At 44.9% G+C, this 27,835-nt stretch overlaps 1 protein-coding gene across 3 annotated transcripts in view; it reads right to left on the bottom strand.

Annotated features, from left to right (window-relative positions):
- Window positions 1-17,647, bottom strand: part of tbxa2r (thromboxane A2 receptor) — a 52,876-nt gene extending 35,229 nt beyond the window's left edge. The window contains exons 1-2 of one of the 3 annotated variants that reach the window (XM_072244121.1): window positions 17,465-17,647; window positions 1,140-1,364 (exon numbers count right to left, since the gene is read on the bottom strand). The gene's annotated coding sequence lies outside the window, so the exon portion shown is untranslated. The remainder of the gene's footprint in view (window positions 1-1,139; window positions 1,365-17,464) is intronic. The other 2 variants (XM_072244122.1, XM_072244120.1) reach the window with 2 other exon arrangements.
- Window positions 17,648-27,835: the final 10,188 nt, after the last annotated feature.

The following is a 27,835-nucleotide window of genomic DNA, read 5'->3' as shown; positions in this document are numbered from 1 at the left end:
CATAAGCCTTCTTAACCACCTTGTCGTCCTGTGCAACCACTTTCAAGGAGCTATGAACTTGGACCAAGATCTCTCTGCTCAGCAACACTGTTAAGGGTCTTGCCCTCAACAGTGTACCGTCTCCTTGCATTAGTCCTACCAAAGCGCAACACCTCACATTTATCTGGGTTAAACTCCATCTGCCATTTCTCTGTTCATATCTGCAACTGATCTATATTGTGCTGTATTCTTTGCCAGTCTTCTACACTATCCACAACTTCACTAATTTCAGTATCATCCACAAACTTACTAACGAACCCATCTACATTTTCATCCATGTTATTTACATACACCACAAACAACAGAGGTCCCTGTGGAGAACCCTAATTATAGACCTCCAGCTTGAATAGTCCCTTCTATTTATCTTCTAAGCTCAAGCCAGATCTGAATCCAAACAGCAATTCTCCACAGACCCGATGCATCCTAATCTCCTACATCAGCCTCCCATGACGGACTTTGTCAAACGTCTTACTAAAATCCATGTAGACAACATCCACTGCTCCTTCTTCATTAATTTCTCCCGTCATCTTGTCAAAAAAACTCAGTCAGGTTGCTAAGACACAACTTGCCCTGCACAAAGCCATGCTGGCTCTCCCTAATCAGGCCATGGCTTTCCAAGTGTCATTTCCAGTCCATAAGGGTAAAAGAGAACAAAATAATTGTTACTCTGGATCTGATGCAGCATAAAAAACACACAAAAAGATTTTAAAAATGCAATAATTATTTTAGAAAACAATAAATATAAATACGCAAGATAGCTTATATAGAGTACATAGATTATTTGTATGCTAAAGTAATGCTAAGCACAGGAGTGTCTGTGCACAAGATGGCTGACAGGAAATGATAAAGTTTGTGCAGGTTGGGGGTATTGTGGGGAGAGCTAGTGAAGGCTTTCAATCTGATTAAGCTTTCTATCTGCTTTTATCATCTTCCTTTGACAAATTGTTCAGAATGCATTTAAATTGTTTGCAACAATACCATGTGATTTCCCTCCTTGGACATTCCTACTGGGTTCCATGGTTTATCCATGGTTCACCAATACTTTTATTCGAAACCACCTCCCAGAGACATTATCTCAAAGCATGAAAATCCGCTTCTACCTGTTTGCCAAGAGCACTCACTTTCGTTTCCCTCCACCTCCTTTAATTCCATAGCCAACTCTCTGACTTCCTCCAACAATTTAGGACGCTGAAGCTTTAGAGTGGGTGCAGGGGAAAGCAGGTCTTAGCAGGTTGAGCAAGCTCGGGATTTTCTCTTCATTAGCTATGCTTTAACAGTGCTGCTGGACAGCATCATTTGGAAAGTCCCAAATCTTCTGGTATTAGCTAAAGGAAATGAGATCAAATAAAGTTAATTATCATTCAAACATTTGTGGATACAGCCAAACAAAACGGCGTTCCTCTGGGGCCAAAGAGCAATATATATACAGCACATACAATATAGTGAGCAAAAAGCACAGTCACACTAAAAGATACATATATAGTCTAAATCCATGAGTGACATGTTCCACAAACTGATGGTGCAGCACCCAGCAATCTGGTCTGTCATTCCACTATCCAAACACTAGAGGGAACACCGACAGAAGAGGCAAGCCCACAACCAAGCACAGACACCTGGACTGCAGCAGCAGGGAAGCTCACAGCTTGAGGCCTAGTCCTCGCTACAACCGAGGCCACACAGCTCCCACGCTGCCTGTCTCGCCACCAAGCAAGGGAAGCAGGCCTGTGGCATCTTACATTATCAGTGTCCCACAGGGTCTTGTGATCGCATGAGAAACGTCCAGGACAATCACCCACGTCTCCTTCACGTACCAACTCTAATGCCTTCGAGTAGCAGGCAGCAACATGGTCTGCACCCAGGTTAGCACTTCCGAACGCAATCTGGCTCCCTTGACACCCCAGCCAGCTAAACTGATCAAAGAGCAACTCCCTGATGCAGTAGACCTGCTGTTCACAAAGTTTTGGGGAGTCTAGCATAGTCTTGCAATCATAAAAAACACATTTAACAAAGAAAAGAAAAACACCTTTGGTTGGCCTCCGAGAAGCCGCTGCATCTGAACGCACTATCATCTTTCCAGAAGATCTCAGAAATGAATTCAAAGTTGTGTATTTTTTTTTGGATAGACTCTAAATCTGATGGATTCAACAAACTCAATGATCTATTACACAGCAAGCAAAATGTTGGCTGGTCACGAGCTGATTGCATAATTGTTGTAATTCATCGCATACTGAATACCCTACACTTGTTTTGTATTAGACTGGAACCATGAATCATTTCAATGTCTTCATCATTCAAATGACTGCAATCCTGATGATTAACATAATTTTAAAGGGACTTAAGATACTTGGCAGCACTCTACCCCTTGCAAAATCTTCACGAGAGAAGAAAAAAAAGAGGTTAAAAAATCCCACTGCTGACTCCACCCACCCTAAACAGTCAACTATTCCCCAAATTGCCATCGGGGAGATGCTACAAGTCTATCGTTACCACTTCTCCATGGATTGTCACCTTGTCGCGGTGGAGAAGCTTGTGTGGTCCTGAGATCCCGAGAGCAATGCCGTCTGGAGCTATGCTCCTGGTAGGGTCACCCATGGCGGTAAGGTCGAAGGTGAGGTCCCTGACAAAGAACAATCCAACCAAGACCTCAATGGTGGAACAGGTGGACGAAGTTACTTCAAACTCAACAGCTGTGAAGGTGGATGAAGGCTGCAACAAATCCATCAGCTCCAATCGTCGTGGTTTTCATGCCATTGGAATCAGTTGGTTGATTTGTGAAGTATCGTGTACTTCTTGGAGTGCAACATCAAGTAAACATTAAACAAATACACGCACAGGCGCCTTCGCTCTGTGGGACAACGGAACGAAGACCATCATCCTCGACCTTGAGAGACAGCCACCACGACGATCATTACCAGGACTACAAGTCATTTCAGGACGTATGCCGATCAATTTTTACTCAGCCATCATTGAGAGTGTTGTGACCACCTCTATCAATGCAACACACAAAAAATGCTGGAGGAACTCAGCAGGCCAGGCAGCATCTATGGAAAACTAGTTCTCTGATTAAAGTCCTGGACTGAAACGTGAACTGTACTCTTTGTCATCAGGAGATGCTGCCAGGCCTGCTGAGTTCCTCCAGCATTTTGTGTGTGTTGCCTGGGTTTGCAGCATCTGCAGATTTTCTCTTGTTTGTGACCTCCATCACGGTTTGGTTTTCCACCTCCTCCTCCCTCTCCAAATCCAGGTTGCAGTGAGTGGTCCACTTGGCAGAGAAGATCATTGGTTGTCAGCTGCCAACATTCAAAGACCTGTTCATCACCACATTGAAGAGCAGAGCTGGAAAAATTGCTGCTAACTCCACCCACCCTAGCTGGCTGGTGGCGTAGTGCCATCCGCACCAGATCTCAAGGCGAGTGGCCCCGGATTTGAATCTGGCCAGCTCCTTGGGTTTGGGTTTGAGTTTGGGTATTTGATCCTCCACAATATTCCACGTGGGAATTTAAACTGAAGGTGGCAGTGTTCTTTTTTTTTTAATGAGGTCAAGTTGCGAGCTCGACATCAACCTGGCACGGATGGAAAGCGCACTCGGGAGCGGTCTTGCACGCTTTCCATCCGTGCTGGGTTGAACATCCAGCTAAGCAATTTGGCCTCATGAAAGATAGATTAATGCTGAAGAAATGGCAAGTTTTCTGCCCGATGTGCCACAAGGCGTGGAGAGGAACTGAACCTCCACCCTCCCCAACAGTCCGCTATTCACCAATTTGCCATCGGGGAGATGCTGCACTTGCACACTGCTCCCACCACATCGCAAATGATGGCACAAACACCGCATTTCACTGTCGGTTTTAACATCCTGATACACATGTGGACAAATAAAGATAATCTTTATCTCTTTAATCTTTAGCTTTAAACAAAACTCATTTCACACAGGACTAGTACAGCTACCATTCAACAAGCTCACACTTATCAGCAAGTTTAATCAAACACAAAAGCAAGGGGGAGAAATTCAGTATGCTAAAATAATCTATTAACACAGTTCTCTTCATGGGGATAGAAAGCACTGGGTCAAGAATGGAGTAGAAACAAGAGTTAATGGGACATATCCTGTCCCTTTGATTTACAACAGCCAGGGCTTGTATATGGAGGGTGTGGATATCGTGACAAGGGCTAAGATAATGTGCAGGCTTCAATAGTTTACATACAGAGTGCAGTCAACCCAGGCAAGAAAGGTCTTTGAAGAGTATAGCTTCCCTTTGCACAGCAGTGGAGCCATTTGGAATATGACGACAAGATGAGGATGCAAATAAACATACTTACTGAAGTGAACACGACCTATGGACTCACTTTCACGGACTCTACAACTCATGTTCTCAGTATTATTTATTTACTTACTTGTTGTTGTTGTTGTTATTATTACTTGTATTATTATTGGATTTTTTCTGTGTTTTTAGCTTGTCTGCTTTTGCACTTCGCTTGTCAGTCTTTGAGTGTGGAGTTTTTCACTGATTCTATTGTATTTCTTTATTTTACTCTGAATGCCTGCAAGAAAATGAATCTCAGGGTGGTATTTGGTGACATATGTACTTTGATAATAAATTGAATTTGAACATTTATTTATTGAGCTCTGCACTGTATTAGCAACCCCCAATTTAATCCTAGCTTAATCACGGGACAATTTACAATGACCAATTAACCTACCAGCTGGTACGTCTTTGGACTGTGGGAGGAAACCAGAGCACCCGGAGGAAACCCACACAGTCATGGGAGAAAGTACAAACAACAGGAACTGAACCCGGTCGCTGGTACTGTAAAGCGTTGTGCTAACCACTACGTGCCGTCCTTTTGAGCTTTAAACTACTAGACAATTACTTTACTAACTCTAAAATGTCAAAGTAAGTAAAATTTATTATCAAAGTGTGTACTTGTTACCACACATCTTGAGATTCACCTTCTTGCAGGCAATTACAGGAAAATAAATACAACAGAATTTATGAAAAACTATACATAAACAAAGAACGGACAACTAATGTGCAAAAGACAAATCATGCAAATTAAAAAAAACTGACATGAGTTGTTAAGAGTCCTTGAAAGAGCTACTTAACACTCACACCAGGACCAGCAGACTCAAAAACAATAACTTCCCCCAAGCAGTAAGGCTGATCAACATTTCCACCCACTAACCCACTCGTCCATACCCCCAACCACCACTACTTATCATTTCCTGTCAGAGTCTCCTTATGTACAGACACTCCTGTGCCAGCAGCACTTTATGGCATGATCACCTACGTCATATGTCACTGCACATAACAATGATGATGAGTGATTATTTATTGAAATAAGGAGACCACAGCCATACACAATATCCTATGTAGAATCTTACAGAAACAGAAAGAAACCAATTGGTCCAATTCCAGCTTCTATCAGAACAATCCCACCTGCCTCATTCCCCTTTTCTTCCTGTGTCCCTACAAATTCCTCACTCTCATGCAATTTCCATCACAGAGCACAGAACACTACAGCACAGGAACAGCCCTTCAGCCAAGCATGATGCCAAATTAAACCAATCCTATCTGCCTGCATGTGATCCATCTCTCTCCATTCCCCACATGTGCATTTGCCTACACTGGGAGGGAGGTCCTAGCAGCTCGTCCAGGAGATGTGGAAGGAAACTGGAACACCTAACAGAAATCTATGCAGACACTGGGAGACAAACTCAGCCAGCCCCATCATGGGCACAAGCCTCCCCAGCATCGAGAAGGTGATGCCTCAAAAAAGCAGTATCCATCATTAAGGACCCCCATCACCCACGACATGCTCTCTTCTCATTGCTGCCATCAAGGAGGTGGTACAGGAGCCTGAAGATACACACTCAATGTTTCTGGAACAGCATCTTCCCCTCCACCATCAGATTTCTGAACAGACAATGAACACTACCTCACTATTTTTTCCACTCTCTTTTTAAACTACTTATTTAATTTAACATCTTTATATACTTCTTATTGCAATTTATAGCTCTTTTTAGGTGGCGGGATGGAGGTGTGTCTCTACCAAAGGAGGTGTAAGGTGCTCCTTCCCTCCGCTAGCCTGCAGGTCACCATCGGCAAGATGTAGCACCTGCTTAGCCCCCTGATCAGGGTCACATGAAGCCTTGGGAGCAGGCGGTGGTTGGTCGTATGAGCAGCTGATGAACATCACAAGCCCTGGTTCTGTGACCACTGATAATGGCTGGGGTCACCTGTCTTGTAAAGACACTGCCCAGAAGGCAGCGATGGCCAACCACATCTGTAGAACAATCATGGTCTTGGAAAGATCTGTACGGATGGCATTCAAGGCAAGGTAGTTCACTGTACCTCAGTACTTGTGACAATAAAAAATAATTTACCAATTTATAAAAATCATAAGACATAGAAGCAGAATTAGGCCATTCAGCCTATCAAGTCTGCTCCACAGGAAAGCAGTGGTAGAACATAGAACAATACAGGCCCTTTGGCCCACAATGTTGCGCCGACCTTTTAACCTACTCTGAGATCAATCTAACCTTTCATTTGCTGATCAGAAAATGGCACATGGATGTCATCCCAAATGTTTTGTTAGATGAAGTGTAGTTGACATTTGGAATGGACTAGATAGTCTCAGGAAGAGAACGTCACTGGAAAGAATGACATTTGTCAATTGTTCCGTGCCCACCGGGATCTGCATCAGTTGCACTGGTATGTCTGAAGTTACGTTTAATCTAGACCAGATCATGGTGGGGATTATTACCAGATGGGTTTTTACGCCAGACCTTCGCATACATCACTGACACTAACATTTCAGTCCAGTTTTACTTAACTGAATTTGATATTGGAGCTGATTTATTATTATCACACAGAACATAGAACACTACAGCACAGTACAGGCCCTTCAGCCATGATGCTGTGACGACATTTTAGCCTGCCCTCACATTAATCTAACCCTTCCTTCCTACATAGTCGTTGATTTTTCTATCATTCAAAAGTTTCTTAAATGTCCCTAATGTTTCTGTCTCTACCACCACCCCAAGCAGGGAACTTCACACACTCACCATTCCCAATGTAAAAAAAATCTTACCTCCACCACTGAGAGCATCTCCATCCAGAATGGGAACTGCCGAGCATCGGACTAGAAGTCCCTGCGAAGGACCGTGAGAATGAGGATCATCGGGGTCTCCCTACCATCCATTGGGGACATTTATCAGGAACGCTGCATACGCAGGGCCCTTAGTGTTATCAAGGATCCCACCCATCCATCCAGCATCCTCTTTGACTTTCCACCATCAGGCAGGAGACTCCGATGCATAAGGACAAGAACGGTCAAGATGGGAAACCAGAAACATTCGGCTTCTGAACTCTTGTGCTGCATTGCATTCGACGTGTCACTAGTTAATCTGTTCTGTACCCTACGATATTTAATTTGTGCACTTTACTTTGCTTATTTATGCATAATTCACCTGTAGATTTTATCTTCACTTTCCTAAGTTATTGCGTTATATCCATGTGTAACCCTCAGGTTTGGCCGGCGGCGTTAATCTAGGGAAGACCGTCTCTGGCCCCCGCCAAACGTGTGGAGTCAGAGCTGCAAAACCTCTTGTTTGCGTGGTTGCTGTGTGATCTGTTCCCCCATTACAAACCAGTACCACGAAATAACAGACAGCACACCATACGCAATTAAACGATTTAACTTTATAATTCTTAATTCGACTAAAGAGTTAGTAAAGAAAAACAAAAACAAAAAGGGCCCATTTTAATGACACAATCTAATGTGCATAAGTTGGAGCTCACGGTTTCCCTTCCGTTGGTCCTCCATCGATTTCCCTGGGCTTTGTTGACTCCCGGCCCCACTCCAAGTCCACTTCATCCGGCTACCTACAACCTCCCTTTTCTCAAATCTTCTCTCTTCATCTCTCGCTGAACAAAAGACTCAGATCACCTCGCTCTCAGGCACACAAGAAGAATAAAAACACTCCCTTCATTGGATGGCGCACTTTCCGAAGCCCCAGTTATCTCTCGTCATAACCCAAACATTAATGCTACAGAAAAACCATTACATTAGCAGGGAAACCTTTCCCAGGGCATTATACATGTTATGTGTACTACTCTGCTTTACACCCTGGCCCAGCAAAACATTGTCTAATTTGGTGGTATACATGTATATAGTTAAATGACAATAAACTTGAGTTAACTCGATAAAGTATGTACGTACAGATATATTTGGAATAGTAGTGATTTACCACCTGTAATTCAAAACAGCATGCTTTCTATCCTCATAATTCAGATTAGACTCACTAACAGATTTCTTATCATAGTTAAATTACCAGGTAGAAAAGCTGTCAGATTTAATATTCTTGCCAACTGCACTACGCAGCAAGCCCAAGGCCAGATTCGGAGTTCCCACGGGTGCTGCAAGCCATTAAACAAGAGCTTAAATAGTCAAGTCTCTAATTTGCGTGGGATATTCGAAACATTTTTTTCTGAATACAAACGGTCCTGGAATCTTTCATTTCCTTGGTTGGGAACGAACACTGTGACACCCAGGAAGAAGGAAGGTTAATAATTCCAACAATCAGAATCAGATTTATTATCATTGACCGAAGTGGTGGGAAATTTGTTGTCTTGCATCAACAGTACTGTGCAAAAGCATAAAATTACCATAAATAAATAGTGCCAAAAATAGGAACGATGAGGTAGCTTTCATGGACCATTTGGAAATCTGAGCAAGCCATGTTCTCTTCTTGCTGCTACCATCAGGCAGGAGGTACAGGAGCCTCAGGTTCAGGAACAGTCATTACGCCTCAGCCTTCAGGCCCCTGAACCAGTGTGGATAACTTCACTCACCTCAACACTGAACTGATTCCACAACCTATGGACTCAGCTTCAATGACTCTACAACTCATGATCTTTGTCGATTTCTCCTTTGGGTAAAAAAAATCCCTCCTTCTCCCCTCTTCTTCCATTCCCACCTCTGGCCTTTTACATTTTCTCACCTGCCTATTAGCCCTCCTCCTTCCCTTTCTCCTATAGTCCACTCTCCACTCTTAATCAGATTCGTTCCTCTCCAGCCCTTTACCTTTCCCTCCCTCCAGGCTTCACACCTATTACCTTCTAGTTATCCCTCTTCCCTTCCATCCACCTTCTTATTCTGGCATGTGACTCCCTTCCTTTTCAGTCCTGAAGAAGGATCTCAGCCCAAAACATCAACCGTTTATTCATTTCCATCGATGCTGCCTGACCTGCTGAGTTCCTTCAGCATTTTGTGTATGTTATTTATCAATCAGGAAATAACTTGGAAAATGTGTAGATGGTTGGTCGATGGTTGGCTGGAGTTGTTCTTCGATCATGGCAATTCATTTGCAAACGTTTTGTCACCATACAAGGAGATGTCATCAGTGCGCTGTTAATTGGCAGTATGTCCTCAGAATACTTGGTCTTTATATACTTATCTTTCAGCTGATTGATTGTCATTATGGAAGCTCCATTGTGATGTGGAAAGGAAATCTCATCACAGATTGGTTGCATGGCAACTCTGTGCATTATGGTCTGGAATTTTCCCCACATTGGCTTATGAATAGGATCAAGGTCTATATATCTGCTTACGGAATTGTTTGCAGGAGCACAGGCTTCTAGAAATTCTCTTTCAAACTGTGTGATTACTTGCACCATGACTTTCACTGATGCCCAGCTGAATTTGTGCCCCTCTCGATCTTCGTGGGTAGAGACCAGGGAGAGTTGGTCATGCTGCTTCACAGCCAGTTGATGTTCGTGGATTCTTGTGGCTAGTTTTCTCCCAGTTTGGCCAACGTAATATTTCCTGCAGTCCCCGCATTGGGTTTTGTTATCCACACTGATCTCGTCTAATAGGTTGGTTTGTTCTTACTGGTCTCTTCTCGACGTTACTGTTGGCTTATACGCCACCAAAATTCTACGTCCCTGGAGTAGTTGGGCCGTCATTTCGAAGGTATTTTGAATGCATGGGAGGCTATTGGACAAGACAGTTCTTAAAACGTTGACTGTGCGTCTTCAGGCCCTCGTTGAGTAGAGCCACTCTCGGGTTGGAGGAACAACACCTCATTTTCTGTTTGGGTAGCCTTCAACCTGATGGCATGAATACATCAAACCTCCTGTATTTTTTCTCCTGCTCTCTTCTTCCATTCTCCACTCTGGGTCTCCTCTTACTTCTTCTTTTCCCCTCAACTGTCCATCATCTCCTGTTGGGATTCCTCTTCCTTCACTTTCTCCCATGGGGCACTTTCCTCTCCTACAAGATTCTTTCCTCTTCAGCCCTTTACCTTTTCCAACTATCATCTCGCAGCTTCTCACCATCACCCCTCCCCTACCTACCTGGCTTCACCTATCACCTTCTACAGTGTCCTCCTTCCCCACCCTCTGCCTTCTTCCCACTTCCTTTCCAGCCTTGATGAAGGGACTCGGCCCGAAATGTTGACTGTTTATTCTTTTCCATAGATGTTGCCTGACCCGAGTTCCTCCAGCATTTTGTGTGTGTTGCTCCAGATTTCCAGCATCTACAGAATCCCTTGTGTTAGTACCTCCTCCCTGATGGTAGGAGTGACAAGAGTGCTTGTGTGTAGAAACATAAAGAGACCAGACAGAAGCAGGGCTCTCCAGTTCTTTCCTCTCAAGGCAACTCTAAAGGGTTTGAAGTTTGACGTCAATTTAATAAATTCCATATCCATTTCTGCCTACATGATGACAGACTTCAAAGATAATTCAAGATCTGATTTCTGATCTTTCAATGGCTTGCTATACTTTTTTCTTTCTGAACTCTCTTCTTAGCTTTACTCAGTCACTGAACCAGGCCATTCAGCCCATTGTATCCTTGACAACCGTTTGCACTCATTGGCCACTTTATTAGATACCTAATACATGACTATTTAAGTTAAAATAACCGTGGAAGAAGTTTAGCTTTGGGTGTCAACATCACAAAGGATCCCACCCACCCTGCTCCCAGACTCTCTGTCCCACTCCCATCAGGAAGGAGGCTATGTGGCATTCACACTAGGACCACCAGACACAAAATCAGTTTCTTCCTCCAAGGTACAAGGCTGATCCACACCTGCATCCACTAACCCACCCCTCCACACCCCCAACCACCACTACTTTATCACTTCCTGTCAGAATCACCTTATGTAGACACTCCTGTGCTTAGAGTCACTTAATGGACATACAATCAGAGTGCATATATAAGCTAATCTTAAGTACCTATAATTATTGTGTTGTTTATTGAGTTCTTTATGTTTTTTATGCTGCATCAGATCCAAAGTAACAATCATTTCACTCTCCTTCACACTTCAGTACCAAAGAATAAAATCAAAAAATTTTGAATCTTGAATAGAGACTTCTAAAGATTTGCAACCCTAATTAACTCCATCTTAGATGTCAACCTCTCATTCTATGAAACTATACTCAGTGGCCACTTTATTACGTACAGGAGGTACCTAAAAGTGTTGCCACTAAGTAAATGTTCATGGTCTTCTGCTGCTGTAGCCCAACCACTTCAAAGTTCAAAGTGTTGTGCACTCAGAGATGCTCTTCTGCACACCACTGTTGTAATGAGTGGTAATTTGAGTTACTGTTGCCTTCCTGTCAACTTGAACCAGTCTGGCCATTCTCCTCTGACCTCTCTCAGTAACAAGAGGTTCTTGTCCACAGAACTGCCACTCACTGGATGTATTCTGTTTTTGCACCATTCTCTGTAAACACTAGAGAATGTTATTTGTGAAAGTCCCAGGAGATCAGCAGTTTTGGAGATTACTCAAACCACCCCATCTGGCACCAACAATCATTCCATGGTCAAAGTCACTTAGATCACATTTCTTCCCCATGCTGATGTTTGGTCTGAACAACAACTGAACTTGTCCATGTCTGCCTGCTTTTATGCATTGAGTTGCTGCCACATGATTGGCTGATCAGATATTTGTATTAATGAGGTGTTAAAGTGTACACAATAAAGTGGTCTCTGAGTGTATATTAATTCTATACCCTTGGGGTTTCAAATACTTACACAGAAGCTTCATAAGTTTCATGAGAGTTACTGTTTTCACCACGCCCTCAGGCAATGAGTTCCAGATTCCAAGCATATTCTGGATGAAAACAAATCTTTTCCACTTCTTGATGTTTCAGTAAAGCAGCAAAAAAAAATTAAGGCCACACCCATGCTGGACATTCTCTCTTCTCTCCCCTCTCCCTTTGGGCAGAAGATACAAAAGTCTGAAAGCATGTACCACCAGGTTCAAGGACAACTTCTGGTGTAGGACATGTTCTACTGTTCCACGTTCTACTGTTAAATGCTTTAATTAGCCGACAGTCCATCTCCCCACCACTGAGCAAATTTATATGAAGTGCTGCCATAAGAAAGCAGCGTTCATCATTTAGAGATACTGTGCAGAACAGGCCCCTCCGACCCAACAAGCCACGCCGCACAGCAACCCACCTATTTAACCCCAGCCTAAGCAGTGCTGACCATTCGCAAACGGAACTCGATTAGGAAGTTCACTACGCAACTTGTAATTAATCGAAGCTCACACTTTATTGTCTCTGCACAAACAACCACATAACTATGCTGACCTTGGGCCAACAGCTCAGAGCATGAATTCTACAGTTCCCTCTGTACCAACACTCACTCAGACCACTTGTCCAATTCATAACACCGAAACAGGAGATCTCCATTGGTTAGATGGTCGATCCTTTCTTCATCCAGCCCCAGGCAGGGGGGTTCTTCCTTGTGATAGTGGTCTCTTGAGAGAGTTATCACTGCTAGCATGCTCGAAGTGTCCACTTTCACGCTTCTTCCTTACCAATTCAAATATTGCATTCCAATGTAGGTCATCTGATCCACCTTTAACGCCTTTTTTATTGGCTTTGCTCCAGGCTAGCATCTGTTGATTGCCCTCTTCCCAGCAAGTGACAGCCGGTAATTTATGGCGCTTTGTTTTCTTCAGTAACAGGATGGAGTCACTCCAGGCAGGCACAGACCCCAACATTCACAAACCTGCATGTTATATTATATTAAGTAACACCTCACAAATAACTTCTTTGGAAATGATTTCTGGTTCAGCAGACTACCTGAAGCATCACTGTGTCCACTTTAAAACACAGAAAGCAAAGCAACTTCACGTCACAAAATGGAGGACATAAAACAGCTCCTCAAAATGGCAGCCTCCATCTCCAAGCAGGAACAAAGACAATTGATCTGTCTGCTTCCATTGTCCTTGACCCAGTCAAGTTCAACATTTTCTTCCATAATTTAAATCCACCATTGCCAACAACAGGAAATTTTACTATGACCGACTAATCTACTAACCAGTAAGTCTTTGGACTGTGGGAGAAAACCAAAGCACCCAGAAGAAACCCATGCTGTCAAGTGAAGGCAGACATCCGACCTCTCCCGGAAGTTCCGGGAGTCTCCCGCATATCGATTTCCCTGACACCCGAAAATTATATACAATATCACGGAAATCGATTTTTTTGAGGAAGAAAGGGAGAGGGAGAGCGAGCATCCTGATTGGTCTCTTTTCGTACTAAGAGTGGTCCCCAACCACCGGGCCGCGAGGAAACGATATGATTTGGTGATATGAAATGATATGAGTTAGCTGCACCTTTCCTCATTCCCTGTCACGCACTGTTGAACTTGAACGCACGCAAGGTCATTACCCACGCGTCATCTATGTCAGCGCAGGAAGATCAACTCCTCGAGCTTGCAAATGATGGCGGGCTGAAAAGTATGTTTGACATAACATTTCTGCCGACATTCTGGATCAAACTCAAGGCTGAATATCCTGAGGTAGCCACGGAAGCACTGAAAACGTTGCTTCCATTTCCAACATCATATCTCTGCAAAGCAGAGTTTTCTGCAATGAAGGCAACAAAAACAAAATTGTGGAATAGACTGGACATAAGGAACCCCCTTCGAGTATCGCTGTCTCCCATCACCCCTCAATGGGACCGTCTTGTTGCAGGAAAACAAGCCCAGGCCTCCCACTGATTCAGTGATATTTGTGTGTTGCAATGATTTTATATGTTCATACAAGGAAAATATGCACTGTGTGTTTAATATCCAAACGTTACAAAATGTTATGATGCTATTGAGTTTTTGCAGGGTGGGATGTCTGAAGGGCGTACAAATTTCTTACAGAGGACGTCAGAATTGAACTCCAAACTCCAAAGCCCCAAGCTGTAATTGGATCTTGCTAACTGCTATGGTACCGGAGTGTCCAACAATCATTAAAGACCCCCACCATCCAGGCCATGCTCTTTTCTTGCTAATACCATTGGGTAGGAAGTACAGAAGCCTTAGGTCCAACACCACCAGTTTCAGGAACAGTTATTACCCTTAAACCATCACACACCTGAACCAGCATGGATAACTTCAGTCTCCAAATCTCCACTAATCTTAATCTGATTCTATGACTTACACACTTACTTCAAGGACTCTTTATAACTCATGTTCTCAGTTTTTTAAAAAATTTGCACAATTTGCCTGTTTTTACACATTGGATATTTGTCAGGCTTTATCTGTTTATAAATAGTTTTATCAAGGCCTTTCAATATCTTGTAGGTTTCAATGAGATCCTCCTCATTCTTCTAAACTCCAGTGAGTACAGGCACAAAGCCAACAAATGCTCCTCATTCATTAACCCTTACATTATTAAGATTATTCTTATGAATGTCCTCTGGACCTTCTCCAATGCTAGCCCATTTTTTCTTTGATCACCATTATAATTATGTGCCATGTCATATGGTATAGATGATTATGATCTTATGGCCATGATTGTTCCTGGCAAACTTTTCTACAGAAGTGGTTTGCCATTGCCTTCTTCTGGGCAGTGTCTTTACAAGATGGGTGACCCCAGCCATTACCAATGACCTTCAGAGATTATCTGTTTGGCATCAGTGGTCGCATAACCAAGATTTGTGACCATAACCGGCTGCTCATACGGCCACCCACCTGCTCCCCTGATCGGGGAGGGGAAGGCTAAACAGGTGCTACACCAAGGGTGACCTGCAGGCTAGCAGAGGGAAGGAATGCCTTACATCACCATTGGTAGAGACACATCTCCACCGTGCTACCAAAAATACCACGTGCCTTCTTAACCACCCTGTGAACTTGTATGGCAATTTTGAAAGATCTACGGACTTGCACCCCAACATCCCTTGTTATTCCACATGGTAAGAATTCTGTCATTAACATTGTACTCTGCTTTCAAATATGATCTTCCAATGTGTATTACTTCACTGTTTCCCCAATTAAACTTCAACCACCATGTCTCTGCCCAAATCTGCATCCTGTTTATAACCTGCTGGGAGATACCCTGCCCAGCTCTGCATCCCTCCTGCAGGCTGGCAGAGGGAAGGAGAGCCCTATACCCCCTTTGGTAGCGACATATCTCCACTCTACCACCCAAGATAAGGGGCCCATATGTGATCTTTTATTGTTGCTATATCACACACAGTGCTGACTTGTAAAAGTGATTACTGAAACTCAAACCAGATGCACACCACTGGATCGACATGTGCCCCTCCCTGTACCACGGCCATTTAATGTAGGACATACAAATGGTAAAGAACAGGAACAGGCCCTTCAGCCCGAGACGTTGTACAAAACCAATTAAAGTAGTAATTGTACAAAATGACTGTGGAACTTTGCAGATCAGGCAACAACCCTAGGTGTGTGTTGTTTCAGATTTCTGGCATCTGCAGCCAGTCTGTCTTTGGTTGAAACTTCCAATTACACAGGCAGCAGTAGGATTGGAAACTAGTCTTACACAGTCAGGAAAGCTCACAAACGCCTCTACTTTCTGAGGAATCTGAAGAGAGCACATCCATACTCACATCATTCTACAGATGGGCAGTAGAGAGCATCCTAACAAGCTGCATCACTGCTTGGTACGGAAACTGCACTGTGGCAGACAGGAAGACTCTGCGACGGGTAGTCAAAACTGCCCAACCCATCACCAGCCTTCAAGGGCATACATACAGAAAGGTACCAGAAAAGGGCTAGTAACATCATGAAGGATCCCACACACCCAGCTCATGGACCGTTTGTCCCACTCCATTCAGGGAGGAAACTACAAGTAGCATGCACACTAGGACCATCAGCCTCAAAAACAGATACTTTCCCCGAGGAGTAAGGCTGATCAACACCTCCACCCAGTCCTCCACATCCCAACCACCACAACGTCATCATTTCCTGTCAGAGTCACCTTATGGACACACAATCAATGTATACAAGCTATTTTATGTATTTATTATTATTTTTCTTCATCTCATTGTGTTTTTTTTGTGCTACATTGGATCTGGAGTGACAATTATTTCAATCTCCTTTACACCTGTCTACAGGAAAAGACATTAAACATTCTTGCATCTTGCCATCGCCTAACTGAACTAATCCCTCCGCTTACACAACGTCCTCAACCCTCCATTTCTTGGCATTCATATGCCTATCTAAGGGTCTCTTAAACGCTTCCGATGTATCTGCTCTCGTCGTCATCCCAGGCATTCCAAGCACCCAGCAGCACCATAACAAATTAAATGATGGAATATCCGGACTAATCTTAACTTCTCGCAACCGCTGAACCGCGACACCCCGGCACCGGACAGCTTAGAAATAACGGAAACACGAGAGACTGCAGAACTTGGAATCTAAGGCAACGAACGAATTGTGTGTTCCTTCGGCACTTTGGCTGAACTTTAAGAAATAGCACCTTGCATCGTAAAAGAAGCAGCCTTAAAACTCACGGCCACGCGCATATGTTACATAGCGTCAGCAGCGTCCAAAAAAACCTTTTCATATCGATCTTTACATTGTACACTGGACATAGAACATAGACAGAACAGTACACCTTCGGCCCCGATGTTGTGCTGTCCTATAAAAACCGTCTCCACGATCAGTCTAACCCTCTCCTCCCATTATCTTTCATCTGCGCCTGCCGAAGAGTCTCTTAAAGTTGCTAATTTATCGATCTCTACCACCACCCTCGGCAATACATTCCAGTGACTTCCAACTCTGTTTAAAATAAAACACCCAAAACATCCCCACAGAGCTTCTTGCTCTGACTTCTCATCCCCCCGCCCCCAAAGTCTCGGCCCGAAACGTCGACCGTTTATCCATGCTGCCTGACCTGCTGAGTTCCTCCAGCACCTTCTGTGTTTCACATCTCCACGAAACTTTCCTTCACTCGCTTTAAAAGGACGTCCCCCGGTGTCAGGCTTTGCCACCCTGGGGGAAAATGGAGCTGGCTGTCCACTCCTTATCTATGCCTCCTATCATCTGAAACTCTTCTTTCGGTTGCCTCTCACCCTCCTTCGCTCCAAAGCCCTTGCTCGCACCCTATCCTTGCGTATTAAGTGAATGGGCATTGGGTACAAGTAAAGTATTTCTCACAAAAACTCACCGATTTTCCGGATATGGTACACAGAGCAGTGACGATGTCTGCAGGTTTTACCTCAGTGTTAGGATCTCTCCTCCGAATCGCGAACTCCTTGCCTTGTTGGGTGACGATCCACACCGTGCGTATCCGAGGAGGGAATGGGAGAAGGTTTGACTCCCAGCCCGTCGCCAGCCTCCTATAAGAGGTCGGTTCCCATCCCACGCCCGCCCCCCCCTTTTCTATGAAACACTTGTCCGCCCACCGCACGCCCCTTTCGAGTGGGTCGGCAAGTTAGGTGCGCCCCTCGGTACCGTGGGAAGGAACCCCCTGGAAAACTCTTCACACTGATCACTCGGGAAAGAGAGGAGGGAGCCTCATCGGCAAATTGCAGCGCCAAGGAGAACTGGTCTAAATATGGGGACAGCTCGCCAGTATCCGCACGCGGGGGTTAAATTTTCAGCTACAGCCACTACCGCAGCGGACGTGATGATATTGTTTTTCTTGGTAGAATTCGGAGAGCAGGGATAACACTGTAGTCAGAAAGTTCAAAACCGCTCACAACCCGACCACGGAGAGTGGGTTTGACTAGCTAAAGTAAATTATTCATTCGAGGAACGGGACAATCTGGTCTAGGACCATAAAACCTCGGAGCAGAATTAGGATACTGGGCTCATCGAGTCTGCTCTGCCATTTGATCGTGGTTGATTTATTATTCCTCTCCAGCCTTCTCCCCGCAACCTTTGACAACCGGGGGCACAGTTTCAGAATGCAAAGGCGTTCCTTCAGAACCCAGATGAGGAGGAATGTCTTTAGCCAGGAGGTGGTGAATCCATGGAATTCATTGTCACATACGGCTGTGGAGGCCAAGTCATTGGGTATCTTTAAAAGAGGGGTTGATAGGTTCTTGATTAGTAAGGGTTTCAAAGGTTACGGGGAGAGGGTATGAAAATGGGGTTGAGAGGGTTAATAAATCAACCATAATAGAATGGTGAAGCAGACTCGATGGGCCGAATGGCCTAATTCGGCACCGATACCTTATGTTCCTATGGTCCAAAACAAAAATTTAAATGGCCCCGTCCTCGTATTCAGACTTTGAATCAGAATCAAGTTTAATATTATTGGCATATGTCATAAACTCATTTCATTGCAATACATAATCATAAGAAAACTAAACTGCAATAAAAAAGACATACAAAAATTAAATTAAGTAAGTAGTGCAAAGAGAAAGCTGTGAGAGTCAGTAGGCTTATGGTAGACATCAGTAGATAAGCTGTCTCCAGAGGTGGAGACAGAAAGATCTAGAAAGGGGAGGGAGGTGTCAGAAATGGACCAGGTAAACTTGAGGGCAGGGTGAAAGTTGGAGGCAAAGTTAATGAAGTCAACAAGCTCAGCATGTGTGCAGGAAGCAGCGCCAATGCAGTCATCGATGTAGCAAAGGAAAAGTGGGGGACAGATACCAGAAAAGGTTTGGAACATAGATTGCCATCTGGACTATTCCTCTTCTCACCCTGTCTCTTGCAAAAATGCCACCCCCTTCTCGCAATTCCTCCATCTCCGCCGCATCTGCTCTCAGGATGAGGCTTTTCATTCCAGGACGAAGGAGATGTCCTCCTTTTTTAAAGAAAGGGGCTTCCCTTCCTCCACCATCAACTCTGCTCTCAAATGCATCTCCCCCATTTCACGCACATCTGCTCTCACTCCATCTTCCTGCCACCCCACTAGGAATAGTGTTCCCCTTGTCCTCACCTACCACCCCACCAGCCTCTCGGTCCAATATACAATTCTCTATAACTTCCGCCACCTCCGACGGGATCCCACCACTAAGCACATCTTTCCCTCCCCCCCACCCCGCTTTCTGCAGGGATCGCTCCCTACGCGACTCCCTTGTCCATTCGTTCCCCCCATCCCTCCCCACCGATCTCCCTCCTGGCACTTATCCTTGTAAGCGGAACAAGTGCTACACATTCCCTTACACTTCCTCCCGCACTACCATTCAGGGCCTCAGACAGTCCTCCCAGGCTAGAGTTTGCCAGACGGCACGTGGGAGACTCTGAAGTCAGCTGGAAGAATGTTTTATGATCTGATGAAACCAAAATTGAGCTTTTTAGCCATCAGACTGAATGCTATGTTTGACGTAAGCAAAACACTACTCATCATCAAAAACACACCATCCCTACTGTGAAGCATGGTGGTGGCTGCATCATGCTGTGGGGATGCTTCACTGCAGCAGGCCTTGGAAGGCTTGTGAAGGTAGAGGGTAAAATGAATGCAGCAAAATACAGGAAAATCCTGGAGGAAAACCTGATGCAGTCTGCAAGAGAATTGTGACTTGGGAGAAGATTTGTTTTCCAGCAAGGCAATGACCCCAAGCATAAAGCCAAAGCTGCACAGGAATGGCTTAATAGCAACAAAGCTAATGTCCTGGAGTGGCCAAGTCAGAGCGTAGACCTCAATCCAATTGAGAATTTGAGGCTGGACTTGACTAGAGTTATTTACACATGATCCCCATGCAGTCTGACAGAGCTTGAGCAGTTTTGTACGGAAGAATGGGGAAAAATTGCAGTGGCCAGATGTACAAAGCTGATAGAGACCTATCCACACAGACCCTAGGCTGTAATTGCTGCCAAAGGTGCATCTACTAATTACTGACTTGAAGAGGGTGAGTAACTATGCATTCAATTATTTTATAATTAATTATTCTAAGATATTTAGACCAATTTGTAGAAATTTGTGTTCACTTTGACACAACAGTCTTTTCTGTTGATCAGTGTCATAAAAGCCAAATTAAGTCCACTGTGATTCAATGCTCTAAAACAATAAAACTTGAAAACTTTCAAGGGAGTGAGTCCATAGGTTATGGGAACAGTTCCGTGATGGAGTGAGTGAAGTTATCCTCTCTGATTCAAGAACCTGATGACTGAGGGATAATAACTGTTCCTGAACCTGGTGGTGAGAGTCCTGAAGCTCCTATACCTTCCTGATGGCAGCAGCGAGAAGAGAGCGTGGTTTGGATGGTGCAGGATCCTAACAATGGATGTTGCTTTCCTGTGACAACGTTCCATGTAGATGTGCTCAATGATGGGGAGTGTTTTGTCCTAATGGACTGGGCCGTATGCATTACCTTTTATGGGCTTTTCTGTACAAGGGTATTGGTGTTTCCCCACCGGGCTGTAATGCTGCTAGTCAATATACCATCCACCACAAATCTATAGAAGTTTGTCAGAGTTTTAGATGACATGCTGAATCTTCACAAAAACTTCCAAGAAAGTAGAGGCACTGCCACACTGTCTTCATATTGGCACTTACAAGCTGGACCTGGGACAGATCTTCTGAAATGATAACACTGAGTAATTTAAAGTTGTTGAACTTCTTCACTTCTGATCCCCCCAATGAGGACAGACTCATGGACCTCAGTTTCCTCCTCATGGTCAATAATCAACTCCTTAGTCTTGCTGACATTGAGAGGAGTTGGTGCTGTGGCACCATTCAGCTGGATTTTCAAGCTCCCCCCTTACATAAATACTAAAGATGCCAGAAGAGGGCCAATAACAGCATGAAGGATTCCATGCTCCCTGCTCATGAACTGTTTGTCTCATTCCCATCAGGTAAGAGGCTATGTAGCAACCATACCAGGACCACCAGACTAAAAATAAAATAGTTACTGTCCCCAAACCTTCATGTTATTCAACACCTCCACCCACTGACCCACCCTTCTACACTCGAAACCACCACCAATTTATCATTTCCTGTCAGTCACTTTATGTACAGATACTCCTGTGGCTAGTGTCACTTCATCGACGTACAATCATTCTATTTATATAAGCTAGTCCTATGCTTGTTTGTTAAGTGCCATGTTGTATGACATAGGCGATCATGGGCTTTCTCTGACCCTGATTGTCCTTGGCAAATTTTTCTGCAAAAGTGGTTTGCCATGACTGCCTTCTGGGCAGTGTCTTTACAAGACGGGTGACCCCAGCCATTATCAATACTCTTCAGAGATTGTCTGCCCGGCGTCAGTGGTCACATAACCGGGACTTGTGATTTGCTCCAGCTGCTCATACGACCATCCACCACCTGCTCCCATGGTCACGTGACCCTGACTGGGGGGCTAAGCAGGTGCTACACCTTGCCCAAAAGTGACCTGCTGGCTAGCGGAGAGAAGGAGCATCTCACACCTCCTTTGGTAGAGATATATCTCCAACTTGCCACACAAGAAATTGTGTATTTATATCTATTGTGTATTCTATTGTACCTTTTATGTTTATTGTGTTTTTTAAGCTGCATCAGATCTGGAGCAACAAACAATTTGTTCTCCTTTGCACTTGTGTCTGAAGAATGACAATAAACAATTTTGAATCTCGAATGTACTTAAATAACCAATTAAATTCTAGTTTATTTTTCTTTCTACCAGATGACGCCTAGATCTGGGGGGGTTGTGTTACTAGGAGAGGTTGCATAGATGGTGACTATGTTTCATGGAAAGTAAAAGGTTGATGGGTGACCTGATAGAGGAATACACTCAGTGGTCACTTTATTAGGTACACCTGTACATCTGGTCAGGAATGCAACTATCTAAATAGCCAATCGGGTGGCAGTAATTCAATGCATAAAGCATGCAGACATAGTCAATAGGTTCAGTTGTTTGGCAAGGGTTCCCCTCCCCCCACTGATGGTCCCTTCTCCCATCTCCAACCCTCCTCCTCCTCCTCCTGGACACCCCACCCGGGCCTTCTACCTGCTCTCGATCTTTTCATCTCCAACTGTCGCCGAGACATCAACTGTCTCAACTTCATCACTCCTCTCTCCTGTTTCAACCTCACTCCCTCAGAATGCACTGCCCTCCACTCTCTCCGCACTAATCCCAACCTCACCATCAAACCCGCAGACAAAGGTGGTGGCGTAGTAGTCTGGCAGACGACCTCTACCTCACTGAGGCCAAACGGCAGCTCTCTGACACCTCCTCTTACTTACCCCTGGAACAGGACCCCACCAAAAAACAACAAACCATTGTCTCCCGTACCTTATCATTGCCATCCTTATCAGCTCCGGAGACCTTCCATCCTCAGCCACAAAACTCATAATTCCCACACCCCACACTGCTCGGTTTTACCTCCTCCCCAAGATCCACAAGCCTGACTGTCTCGGTAGACCCATAGTTCTGCCTCACCGAACTTGTATCTCCCTACCTGGACTCCATTTTGTCACCCATAGTTCAGTCCCTCCCCACTTACATTCGGGATACATCCCATGCCCTCCACCTCTTTAATAACTTCCAGTTACCCGGTCCCGTCTGCTTCACTTTCACTATGGATGTCCAATCTTTATACACTTTCGTTCCCCATCAAGACGGCCTCAAAGCCCTCCACTACTTTCTGGACAATAGACTTCACCAGTTCTCCACTACCGCTACCCTCCTCCGGTTGGTGGAACTGGTAGTCACACTTAATAACTTCTCTTTTGGCTCTTCCCACATTTTTCAGACCAAGGGTGTAGCTATGGGCACTCGCTTGGGCCCCTGCTAGGCCTGCCTCTTCGTTGGTTATGTGGAACAGTCTATGCTCCAAACCTATTCTGGTACTGCTCCCCAACTTTTCCTTCGCTACATTGATGACTACATTGGTGCTGCTTCCTGCACCCATGCTGAGCTCGTCAATTTCATCGACTTTGTTTCTAACTTCCACCCAGCCCTCAAATTCACTTGGTCCATCTCGGACACTTCTCTCCCCTTTCTCGATCTCTCGGACTCCATCTCTGGAGACAGACTGTCTACTGACATCTTCTATAAGTCCACTGACTCTCATAAGTACCTCGACTATACCTCTTCCCACCCCGCCACATGCAAAAATGCCATTCCCTATTCCCAGTTCCTTCGTCTCTACAGCACCTGCTCCCAGGATGAGGCTTTCCGTTCCAGGACATCTCAAATGTCCTTTTTCTTTAAGGATCATGGTTTCCCTTCTGCCATCATCAATGATGCTCTCACCTGCATCTCCTCCATTTCCCACAATTCAGCCCTCATCCCATCCTCCTGCCACCACAACAGGGACAGAGTTCTCCTTGTCCTCGCCTACCACCCCACCAGCCTCCGGATCCAGCACATTATCCTCCGCAACTTCCGCCACTTTCAACAGGACCCCACCACTAAGCACATCTTTCCCTCTCCATCCCTCTCCGCTTTCCGCAAGGATCAGTCCCTCCACGACTCCCTGGTCCACACATCCCTCCCCACGGATCTCCCACCCGGCACTTATCCCTGTAAGCGTAAGTGCTACACCTGTCCCTACACCTCCTCTCTTGCCACCATTCAGGGCCCCAAATAGTCCTTCCAGGTGAGGCAACACTTCACCTCTTAGTCTGTTGGGGTCATCTATTGCATCCGGTGCTCCCGGTGCGACCTCCTCTACATCGGTGAAACCCGACACAGATTGGGGGACTGTTTCGTCGAGCACCTCCACTCCGTCCGCCACAACAGACAGGATCTCCCGGTTGCCACCCACTTCAACTCTCCTTCCCATTCCTAATCAGATATGTCCATACATGGCCTCCTCTATTGCCATGATGAGGCCAAACACAGGTTGGAGGAGCAACACCTCATATACCATCTGGGTAGTCTCCAGCCCCTTAGTATGAATATTGAATTCTCCAACTTCCAGTAATTCCCTCTCCCTCTCTTCCCCCATCCCAGTTTTACTCTGCCCCCTCCTCCAGCTGCCTACCACCTCCCTCATGGTTCCGCCTCCTTCTACTACCCATTGTGTTTTCCCCTATTCCTCCTTCACCTTTCCTGCCCATCACCTCCCTGCTTCCCCTCCCCCACCCCTTTGTGTTTCCCCTTACTGGTTTTTCACCTGGAACCTACCAGCCTTCTCCTTCCCACCCTCCTCCCACCTTCTCTATAGACCCCAGCCCCTTCCCTCTACAGTCCTGATGAAGGGTTCTGGCTGGAAACGTTGACTGTTCATTTCCACGGATGCTGCCCGACTTGCTGAGTTCCTCCAGCGTGTTGTACATGTTGCTTTGACCCCAGCATCGGCAGAGTATTTTGTGTTTAAGGTTCAGACCAAACATCAGAATGGGGAACAGATGTGATCTAAGTGTGGAATGATTATTGATGCCAGACGGGATGTATCCGGTCAAGCTGGTATCTGCATACAACACTCCGATTAATGCAATGAGGGAGATCGGAACATGGAAGTGAATGTGGAAGGTGAGCACTGGCTACCAGCCCTTTGGTCACTGGAGGGATTGTTCTGCTACAGAGAGAGGAGATTGCCCTTTCATCGCTGGAGGGATCATTCTGTTACAGAGAGAGGAGATTGCCCTTTCATCGCTGGAGGGATTGTTCAGCTACAGAAAGAGGAGATTGCCCTTTGGTCACTGGAGGGATTGTTCAGCTACAGAGAGAGGAGATTGCCCTTTCATCGCTGGAGGGATTGTTCAGCTACAGAGAGAGGAGATTGTGCTTTGAATGTTGGAGGGATTGTTCAGCTACAGAGAGAGGAGATTGTGCTTTGAACATTGGAGGGATTGTTCAGCTACAGAGAGAGGAGATTGTGCTTTGAACGTTGGAGGGATTGTTCAGCTACAGAGAGAGGAGATTGTGCTTTGAATGTTGGAGGGATTGTACTGTTACAGAGAGAGGAGATTGCCCTTTAGTCACTGGAGGGAGCACCCTGCTGCTGCCGAGGGGAGAGCCTGCCGCTGTGCCCGGAGAATGTTACCCAGGTTTTTTTGCATTTCAGATATGGACTTGGACTACAGAGTTTTTTTTCAATCTTATAGCTTTCTATATTTGTGTTTTTACACTCAATCTTTTTTGGTTTTTTTTGTTCAGGGGAGTGGGATTTGGGGGTTGATGTGTCTGTTCCATTTCTGTTCCTTTTTTTTTGTGCGGATAGGAGGAATTTAGGGACTGATAATTGTGCTGCCATTCTTTTCTTTCTTGGTTTCATGGCTATCTGGAGAAGGAGAATTTCAGAGTTGTAACATTGATAATAAATTGACCTTTGAAATACAGATCAGAGTGCTCTTTTGGAGAGCGCTTCTGTTCTGTCTGCAAGAGTCTAGTTGCCTAACGGTTTCACTCTTGAAGGTTAACTTTGTTTGTCACACTTGTATCAAAACATGCCATGAATTGCATTGATGACATCAACGACCTATGCCACCAGTAGATGTGCCAACAAAGCAAGCAGACAGTCCGTGGAACGTGGGAGGAAATGGAGCGACAGAGGAAACTCGCACAGTCATGGGGAGACTCCCTGAGGAAGCCCTCAACTTTGGAATTGGTTTAATTTAAGATACAGTGAAAAGCCTGACCTGCATAATGTTCATACAGATCAAATCATTGCACCATGCCTTGAGGTAGGACAAACAATAACAGAAGTCTAACAGCTATAGAGAAAGTGTAGTGCGGGCAGACAGTAAGGTGCAGGATTGTGAGGTCAAGAGTCCATCTTATCAAAAAGCCATAAGATATAAGAGCAGAATTAGGCCGTTGGTATATCAAGCCTATGCAACCTACTTCCTCTCTCTACCAGTCTCCTATCTTCTCCCTGTAACTCTTTATGCCCTGACTAATCAAGAATCTATCAATCTCTGCCTTAAATATACCCAACGACTTGATCTCCACAGACACCTGTGGCAATGAATTCCTCAGATTCACCATTCTTTAGCTAAAGAAATTGCTCCTCATCTCTTTTCTAGATGGATGTCCCTCTATTCTGAGGCTGCGTCCTCTGGTCTAAGACTCTTCCACCATAGAAAACGTCCTCTCCACATCTACTCTATCGAGGCCTTTCAATATTCAACAGGTTTCAGTGAGACACCCCATCATTCTGCTGAATTCCAGTGAGTGTAGGCCCGGAGCCATCAAACACTTCTCATATGAGATCCTGCTGATTCTCCACACTAGCAAGAGTCTTACCATTAATACTATATTCTCTCATCATATTTGACCTACCAAAATGAACCACCTCACACTTACCTGGGTTGAACTTCATCTGCCACTTCTCAGCCAGTTTTGCATCCTATTAATGTTCTGCTGTAACCTCTGACAGCTATCCACACTATCCACAACACCTCTAACCTTAGTGTCATCAACAAATCTACTAACCCATCCCTCTGCTTCTTCATCCAGGTTGTTTATAAAAATCATGAAGAGTAGGGGTCCCAGGACAGAACCCTGAGGCACACCACGGGTCACTGGCCTTCATGCAGAATATGACCTGTCTACAACCACTCTTTGCCTTCTGTGGGCAAGCCAGTTCTGGATCTACAAAGTAAGGTCCCCTTGGATCCCATGCCTCCTTACTTTCTCAATAAACTTTCTATGGGGTACTCTTGTCAAATGCTTTACTGAAATCCATATACACTACACCTACTACTCTACCTTCAACAATGTGTTTAGTCACATCCTCAAAAAATTCAATCAGGCTCATAAGGCATGACCTGCCTTTGATAAAACCATGTTGACTATGCTTAATCATATTATGCCTCTCCAAATGTTCATAAATCCTGTCTCTCAGGACCTTCTCCATCAACTTACCAACCACTGAAGTAAGACCCACTGGTCTATAATTTCCTGGTCTATCTCTACTCCCTTTCTTGAATAAGGGAACAACATCCGCAACCTGCCAATCCTCTGGAACCTTTCCCGTCCCCATTGATGATGCAAAGATCATTGCCAGAGGCTCAGCAATCTCCTCCCTCACCTCCCACAGTAGCCTGGGGTACATCTCATCCGGTCCTGGTGACTGATCCAACTTGATGCTTTCCAAAAGCTCCAGCACATCCTCTTTCTTAATATCAATATGCTCAAGCTTTTCAATCCACTGTAATTCATCCCTACAATTGCCAAGATCATTTTACGTAGTGAATACTGAAGCAAAGTATTCATTAAGTACCTCCACTATCTCCTTCCATTCCATACACACTTTTCCACTGTCACACTTCGTTGGTCCTATTCTCTTACGTCTTATCCTCTTGCTCTTCATATACTTGTAGAATGCCTTGGGGGTTTCCTTAATCCTGCTCATTAAGGCCTTCTCATGGCCCCTTCTGGCTCTCCTAATTTCTTTCTTAAGCTCCTTCCTGTTAGCCTTATAATCTTCTAGGTCTCTATCATTACCTAGTTTTTTGAACCTTTTGTAAGCTTTTCTTCTTGACTAGATTTACAACTGCCTTTGTACACACGGTTCCTGTATTCTACCATCCTTTCCCTGTCTCACTGGAATGTACCTATGCAGAACTCCACGCAAGTATCTCCTGAACATTTGCCATATTTCTTCCATACATTTCCCTGAGAACATCTGTTCCCAGTTTATGCTTACAAGTTCTTGCCTGATAGCCTCACATTTCCCCTTACTCCAATTAAATGCTTTTCTAACTTGCCTGTTC

The sequence above is a fragment of the Mobula birostris genome, chromosome 26, assembly GCF_030028105.1.
Source record: "Mobula birostris isolate sMobBir1 chromosome 26, sMobBir1.hap1, whole genome shotgun sequence".
Classification (NCBI taxonomy): Eukaryota; Metazoa; Chordata; class Chondrichthyes; order Myliobatiformes; family Myliobatidae; genus Mobula; species Mobula birostris.
This window is presented reverse-complemented; position numbering and strand designations above follow the sequence as displayed.